We start from the raw sequence: 8,883 nt of genomic DNA, 5'->3' as shown, positions 1-8,883 counted from the left end.
ATGTCCTGCAAAGACCTCCCTAGTGGTCCAGTGATTAAGAATCTGCCTAGTAGTTCAGGGGACTTGGGTTCAATCTCTGGTCAGGGAACTAAACTCCCACATGGCATGGACAACTAAGCCCATACGCCATAACTACTAAACCCATGTGCCACAACTAGAGAGTCCATGCACTGCAACAGTATCCCACATGACACAATGAAGAGCCCATGTGCTGCAACTAAGACCCAACACAGCCAAGTAAATATATATATATTTTTTTTCATGACAAAATGTCCTATAAGTAGAATCATACATTTTGTAGCCTTTCAGATCTGATTCTTCCATTGAACAGTATACATTCAAGATTCATCCATGTCTTTTCTTAGCTTGACAGCTCAGCCCTTAAAATAATTTTTTTTAAGTTGTAGTAGAATACACATAAAATTTACCATCTTCGGATTTCCCTAGTGGTCCAGTGATTAAGAATCTGCCTTCCAGTGCAGGGTAAGCAGGTTCAATCTTTGGTCAGGGAACTAAGATACCACATTCCATGAAGCAACTAACCCTGTGCACCATACTGCTGAGCCCACACACCATGACTAGAGAGTCCAAGGGCCACAACTACTGAAGCCCATGCACTCTAGAGCCCATGCTCCACAAGAAGCCTGTGTGCCACAACAAAGACCCAGCACAGCCACAAAAATTTTTTTTAATTTACTTTTTTAACCATTTTTAAGTACAGTTTAGTGGTTTTAAGTATATTCATATTGTTGTACAATCCACCGTCCATATCCAGAATTCTCATTATCCTGCAAAACTAAAATTCTATGCCCATTAAACAATAACTCCCCATTCCTTCTTCCCTCAGTCCCTGGCAACCACCCTTCTGTTTTCTGCTATAAAGTTAACTACCCGAGGTCCCTCATACAAGCAGAATTTTACAGTATTTGTCTTTTTGTGACTAGTGTATTTCACTTGACATAATGTTCTCAAGGTTCATCCAACTTGTAGCATATGTCAGAATTCTCTTTCTTTTTAAGGCTCAATAATATTCCACTGTATGTTTATACCACATTTTGCTTATCCATTCATCTGTCAATGGACATTTAGGTTGCTTCTACCTTTTGGCTGCTGTGAATAGCTCAGACCTTTTTCTCACTGAACAGTATTCCACTGAATGGGTGTTTCTATTTAGGTAGAACTGTTTTTCAATTGTGTAGCCTTTTTACCTTTTGACAGAGGCATGAATCCATGGAAGTTGAGCTGCAGGCTAATCTAAATGACAGCGATCATGGTCCTTTCACCATTTCTTCTCCTTTCTGACAGTGGCTCACATCCTTGAACCATGCTTGGCGACTCAGCTCTCTCTTAGGATGGCTTCTTTCCTAAGATACTACAGGAGCCGCATACAGATTCCTAGTCTGTTCCATCTGTCCTCCAGCAATGCTTAAATCTTAAGGAGATACAGTGTAGGCACCAGCTGGGACCCCTGCTAGATAGAGAAAATGGAAGCACAAACCATGAGTAATTCCTCAGTAGCTGTTATAGACCAAATTGTGTCCCCTCCAGCCCCAAATTCGTATGTTGAAGCCCTAACTCCCAGTCTGCCTATATTTGAAGACAAGGCCTTTAGAGAGGTAATTAAGGTTAAATGAAGTGATAAGGCTGGACCCCTAATCTGACAGTGCTGCTGTCCTTTTAAGAAGAGCAGAAGACCCCAAAGATCTCTCTTTCTCAGTGAGACTACAGAAGCAAGCCACTGGGGGACAGAGTAAGAGGGTCACCATTTACAAGCCAGGAATAGAGATCTCATCAGAAACTAACCCTGGCACCATGATCTTGGACTTTAAGTCTTCAGAATTGTAAGAAAATAGACATCTGTTGTTCAAGCCACACAGTCTGTAGTATTTTGTAATGTCAGTCTCAGCAGACCAATACAGTAGCAAGGAAATTCCCTGGTGGCCCAGTGGTTAAGAATCAGAGGACACAGTTTCGATCCCTGGTTAGGGAACTAGTATCCCACAAGAAGCACAGTGTAGTCAAAAAGAAAGAAGGAAATAAACAGGAAGATAGACTACTTTTGATAACATATCACTGAGGTAGGAGCAAAAGATCTCACAAACAATTATATGTAATAGAGCACTAGATAAGTATTTTCCATTTTAAGATTCAATTACTGCTATGTGCTGTGCTTAGTCGTTCAGTTGTGTCCAACTCTTTGCAAGCCCATGGACTGTAGCCCACTAGGCTCCTTTGTCCATGGAGATACTCCACACAAGAATACTGGAGTCAGTTGCCATGCCCTTCTCCAGGAGATCTTCCCAACTCAGGGATCAAACCCACATCTTCTCATAGCGGGCAGATTCTTTACTGTCTGAGCCACCAGGGAAGCCCAAGAAAACTAGAGTGGTAGCCTATCCTTCTCCAGGGGATCTTCCCTACCCAGGAATTGAACTGGGGTTAATTGAAGTGCAGGCAGATACTTTACCAGCTGAGCTACCAGGGAAGTCCAATTATTGCTGTGGACTTCTCTAAAGTTATGTTTTGGATTTCTGAAGCTGAAAGCTCAGTTTCTCTACACACTGGTGCCTAAGCAAATCTCAGAGACAGTTTTGGGTGAAGTAGAAAAGGACAGCTTTATTACAGTAAGCCCCCTACATACAAACAAGTTCTATTCTAAGAGCATATTTGTAAGTCAAATTTGTTCCTAAGCTCAACAAAATTAGCCTAGGTAACCAACTAACACAGTTGGCTATACAGTACTGTATTGTGATAGGTTTATAAGTAATATATAAAAAACAAACCAACACAAAATAAACATTTTCAATCTTACAGTATCTTTAAAAGTACAGTACAGTTGCATACAGCAGTGGCAAGGAGTGAACAGGAAAGAAGAGTTACTGACTGGAGGAGGGAGAGGAGGTGGGAGATAGCAGAGCTGAAGGACTGTCAGCAATAGATGTAGGATAAGCTGTAATTTCACTCATGTCTGACATTGATGGCACAGGTTCTGGTTCCTTACTAGATTCCATTCTATCTTCCCTCTTGCTTCCAGACATTCTGAGCTTGAAATAAAGTTACTGTACCACTGTACGGGCTCACTAAGCGCAGGAGGTGGCGGCCGAGAGCTACCCCGCGTCGTGGGACGTCAGGGACAGCGGCCTAGAGTGCCAGGCTGTGACGGCGCAGGAACGGCCGAGAGGAGCTACAGCGCATCTAAGGTCAGGGGCGGCAGCTGAGAGGAGCTACCCCGCGTCTGAGGTCAGGGGCAACGGCGGGGAGGAGATACCCCGCGGCTGAGGCCAGGGGCGGCGGCCAGAAGGAGCAACCCCACGTCCAAGGAGTGGTGGCTGCCTGGGCGCAGGAGGGCCTAGAGGAGCCATCCCATGCTGAAGGTCAAAAAGGGCGGTGTGAGGAGATACCCCTCATCCAAGATAAGGAGCAGTGGCTGTGCTTTGCTGGAGCAGCTGTGAAGAGATACCCCACGCCCAAGGTAAGAGAAACCCAAGTAAAATGGTAGGTGTTGCAAGAGGGCATCAGAGGGCAGACACACTGAAACCATACTCACAGAAATCTAGTCAATCTAATCACACTAGGACCACAGTACACCAGTTCAGCTCAGTTGCTCAGTCGTGTCCGACTCTTTGTGACCCCATGAATCTCAGCACGCCAGGCCTCCCTGTCCATCATGGCTTGGTTTCATTGAGTTAGACAAGGCTGTGGTCCTAGTGTGATTAGATTGACTAGTTTTCTGTGAGTATGGTTTCAGTGTGTCTGCCCTCTGATGCCCTCTTACAACACCTACCATCTTACTTGGGTTTCTCTTACCTTGGGCGTGGGCTATCTCTTCACGGCTACTCCAGCAAAGCACAGCCGCTGCTCCTTACCTTGGATGAGGGGTATCTCCTCCCACCACCCTTCCTGACCTAGCCTTGTCTGACTCAATGAAACTAAGCCATGCCCACGGGGCAACCCATGACGGGCAGGTCATGGTGGAGAGGTCTGACAGAATGTGGTCCACTGGAGAAGGGAATGGCAAACCACTTCAGTATTCTTGTCTTGAGAACCCCATGAACAGTATGAAAAGGCAAAATGATAAGATACTGAAAGAGGTACTCCCCAGGTCAGTAGGTGCCCAATATGCTACTGGAGGTCAGTGGAGAAATAAATCCAGAAAGAATGAAGGGATGGAGCCAAAGCAAAAACAATACCCAGCTGTGGATGTGACTGGTGATAGAAGCAAGGTCCGATGATGTAAAGAGCAATATTGCATAGGAACCTGGAATATCAGGTCTATGAATCAAGGTAAATTGGAAGCAATCAAACAGGAGATGGCAAGAGTGAACATCGACATTCTAGGAATCAGCGAACTAAAATGGACTGGAATGGGCGAATTTAACTCAGATGTCCATTATATCTACTACTGTGGGCAGGAATCCCTCAGAAGACATGGAGTAGCCATCATGGTCAACCAAAGAGTCCAAAATGCAGTACTTGGATGCAATCTCAAAAATGACAGAATGATCTCTGTTTGTTTCCAAGGCAAACCATTCAATATCATAGTAATCCAAGTCTGTGCCCCAACCAGTAACACTGAAGAAGCTGAAGTTGAACAGTTCTATGAAGACCTACAAGACCTTTTAGAACTAACACCCCAAAAAGATGTCCTTTTCATTATAGGGGACTGGAATGCAAAAGTAGGAAGTCAAGAAACATCTGGAGTAATAGGCAAATTTGGCCTTGGAATGAGGAATGAAGCAGGGCAAAGGCTAATAGAGTGTTGCCAAGAAAATGCACTGGTCATAGCAAACACCCTCTTCCAACAACACAAGAGAAGACTCTACACATGGACATCACCAGATGGTCAACACCGAAATCAGACTGATTATATTCTCTGCAGCAAAAGATGGAGAAGCTATATTACAGTCAACAAAAACAAGACTGGGAGCTGACTGTGGCTCAGATCATGAACTCCTTATTACCAAATTCAGACTTAAATTGAAGAAAGTAGGGAAAACCACTAGACCATCCAGATATGACCTAAATCAAATCCCTTATGATTATACAGTGGAAGTGAGAAATAGATTTAAGGGCCTAGATCTGATAGAGTACCTGATGAACTATGGATGGAGGTTTGTGACATTATACAGGAGACAGGGATCAAGACCATCCCCATGGAAAAGAAATGCAAAAAAGCAAAATGGCTGTCTGGGGAAGGCTTACAAATAGCTGTGAAAAGAAGCGAAGCGAAAAGCAAAGGAGAAAAGGAAAGATATAAGCATCTCAATGCAGAGTTCCAAAGAATAGCAAGAAGAGATAAGAAAGCCTTCTTCAGCGATCAATGCAAAGAAATCGAGGAAAAGAACAGAATGGGAAAGACTAGAGATCTCTTCAAGAAAATTAAGAGATACCAAGGGAACATTTCATGCAAAGATGGGCTCAATAAAGGACAGAAATGGTATGGATCTAACAGAAGCAGAAGATATTAAAAAGAGGTGGCAAGAATACACAGAAGAACTGTACAAAAAGGATCTTCACAACCCGGATAATCACGATGGTGTGATCACTCATCTAGAGCCAGACATCTTGGAATGTGAAGTCAAATGGGCCTTAGAAAGCATCACTACGAACAAAGCTAGTGGAGGTGATGGAATTCCAGTTGAGCTGTTTCAAATCCTGAAAGATGATGCTGTGAAAGTGCTGCACTCAATATGCCAGCAAATTTGGAAAATTCAGCAGTGGCCACAGGACTGGAAAAGGTCAGTTTTCATTCTAATCCCAAAGAAAGGCAATGCCAAAGAATGCTCAAACTACAGCACAATTACACTCATCTCACACGCTAGCAAAGTAATGCTCAAAATTCTCCAAGCCAGGCTTCAGCAATATGTGAACCGTGAACTTCCTGATGTTCAAGCTGGTTTTAGAAAAGGCAGAGGAACCAGAGATCAAATTGCCAACATCCACTGGATCATGGAAAAGGCAAGAGAGTTCCAGAAAAACATCTATTTCTGCTTTATTGACTATGCCAAAGCCTTTGACTGTGTGGATCACAATAAACTGTGGAAAATTCTGAGAGAGATGGGAATACCAGACCACCTGACCTGCCTCTTGAGAAATCTGTATGCAGCAGGAAGCAGCAGTTAAAACTAGACATGGAACAACAGACTGGTTCCACATAGGAAAGGAGTATGTCAAGGCTATATACTGTCACCCTGCTTATTTAACTTCTATGCAGAGTACATCATGAGAAACGCTGGGCTGGAAGAAACACAAGCTGGAATCAAGATTGCTGGGAGAAATATCAATAACCTCAGATATGCAGATGACACCACCCTTATGGCAGAAAGTGAAGAGGAGCTAAAAAGCCTCTTGATGAAAGTAAAAGAGGAGAGTGAAAAAGTTGGCTTAAAGCTCAACATTCAGAAAACGAAGATCATGGCATCCGGTCCCATCACTTCATGGGAAACAGATGGGGAAACAGTGGATACAGTGTCAGACTTTATTTTTTTGGGCTCCAAAATCACTGCAGATGGTGACTGCAGCCATGAAATTAAAAGACGCTTACTCCTTGGAAGAAAAGTTATGACCAACCTAGATAGCATATTCAAAAGCAGAGACATTACTTTGCTGACTAAGGTCCGTCTAGTCAAAGCTATGGTTTTTCCAGTGGTCATCTATGGATGTGAGAGTTGGACTGTGAAGAAGGCTGAGCACTGAAGATTTGATGCTTTTGCACTGTGGTGTTGGAGAAGACTCTTGAGAGTCCCTTGGACTGCAAGGAGATCCAACCAGTCCATTCTGAAAGAGATCAGCCCTGGGATTTCTTTGGAGGGAATGATGCTAAAGCTGAAACTCCAGTACTTTGGCCACCTCATGCGAAGAGTTGACTCATTGGATAAGACTCTGATGCTGGGAGGGATTGGGGGCAGGAGGAGAAAGGGACGACAGAGGATGAGATGGCTGGATGGCATCACTGACTCGATGGACGTGAATCTGAGTGAACTCCGGGAGTTGGTGATGGACAGGGAGGCCTGGCGTGCTGCGATTCATGGGGTCACAAAGAGTCGGACACGACTGAGCGACTGAACTGAACTCACCTGAACTGGACATGCAAATGCATGTTCATATCTTTGAAACTTGCAGCTTCAAGGTTTGTATATAGGGAGACTTACTGTACTTTGCTAGGCAAAGGGGGACATAGAAGGCTTCTCCCTTGAAAAACATGTAACAACCTTGGAGGATTTGATCAGGAGTTTTGTAACAATGCTTCCCAGTGGCTCAGATGGTGAAGAATCTGCCTACAATGCAGGAGACTTGGGTTTAATCCCTAGGTTGGGAAGATCCCCTGGAGAAGGAAATGGCAACCCAGTCCTATATTCTTGCCTGGAAAATTCCATGGATAGAGGAGCCTGGCAGACTACATTCCATGGGGTCACAAAGAGTCAGACATGGACAGGGCAGAGCATGTACTTTGTCTTGTCTTTTATAACAATACTTCCCAAGGGTGGGGTGTGACAAGATTAAGATGTTCAGGGTCTCAGGTGATCTCCTAATTTGGTGAGCTTCTCAACAAATTTATCTTCCCTTTAATCTTGCCCCAGGTGGTTTCTCAACTGCTCCTCCCTTGATTAGCAACTATTGCAATCAACTATTGGGACTCAAGAAAGGTCATGGAAGCTGGAGTCTTGCCTACAAGAAATGAGGGACAGAAACAGGTCTCCATATCCAAGATTTCCACAGGGCCTCTCATGGTTTCATTTCCTCTAAACATAGGAAGCAATGTATATAATCTTGTTCAGTCACTCAGTCATGCCCAACTCTTTGAGACTTCATAATGTATAATAGGCTTTCCTAGTGGCTCAGATGGTGAAGTGTCTGCCTGCAATGTGGGAGACTGGGGTTGGATTCCTGGGTCAGGAAGATCCCCTGGAGAAGGAAAATCTAGCACTCTTGCCTGGAAAATCCCATGGATGGAGGAGCCTGATAGGCTACAGTCCATGGAGTCGCAAAGAGTAGGACATGACTGAGCAACTTCACTTAATGTATAATGAGACATAATTGTTTCATATTTTATTTAAATAACTCATGGCAAAGATTATAGAGACTGTCACATTATAAATTTAGGACTTCATGTCTAAGAATCACCACTCAAAATAACTAATTTGTGATGGTTACACAACTTTGTGAATAGAATGTTGTGTTAGTTACTCGGTCATGTTTGACTCTTTGCAACCTTCTAGACTGTCCAGGCTCCTCTATCCATGGGATTCTCCAGGAAAGAATAGTGGTATGGGTAGCCATTCCCTTATCCAAGGTATCTTCCCAACTCAGGGATCGAACTCAGGTCTCCTGCATGGCAAGCAGATTCTTTACTGTCTGAGCCACCAGGGAAGCCTCATGAATAGAATAAAACCACTAAATTGTACACTTCAAAAGGGTGGATTTTATGATATGTGAATTATATCTCAATAAAAAAATTTGTAATGACTCTTTACAAGCACTTTATCTGTATTGTCTCATTCAGCCTTCACAACAAAACCCTTAGTTATCTATCATACTACTATGATGAGGAAACTGAAGCTCAGAGAAGTTTAATGATTTGGCAATTTCCACAAGATCTCATTGTCAGTACAGAAAAGATCCAGACCTTCATTTTCAAATATTAAATCCAGTGCTTTCACCATACCTAGTATTATGTACTTCCTGTCTCTCATTATTTCTGTAACGCATGGACAAAGTGGTTAAAATGTGGCCAACGTTGCTGAGGAAGCCAGACTCTCCTAATTTTCAAACCTATGGTAGAGTCATTCTTTCTCATGAAGACACTGGTCTTGGAAATGGAATTTTGAGATCCCGGTCTGCAAGATGCAGGTTTGTCACCCACACTAAAATAGAAGGAAAGGG

The sequence above is a fragment of the Ovis canadensis genome, chromosome 21, assembly GCF_042477335.2.
Source record: "Ovis canadensis isolate MfBH-ARS-UI-01 breed Bighorn chromosome 21, ARS-UI_OviCan_v2, whole genome shotgun sequence".
NCBI lineage: Eukaryota > Metazoa > Chordata > Mammalia > Artiodactyla > Bovidae > Ovis > Ovis canadensis.
Note: the sequence above shows the minus strand (reverse complement) of the source record.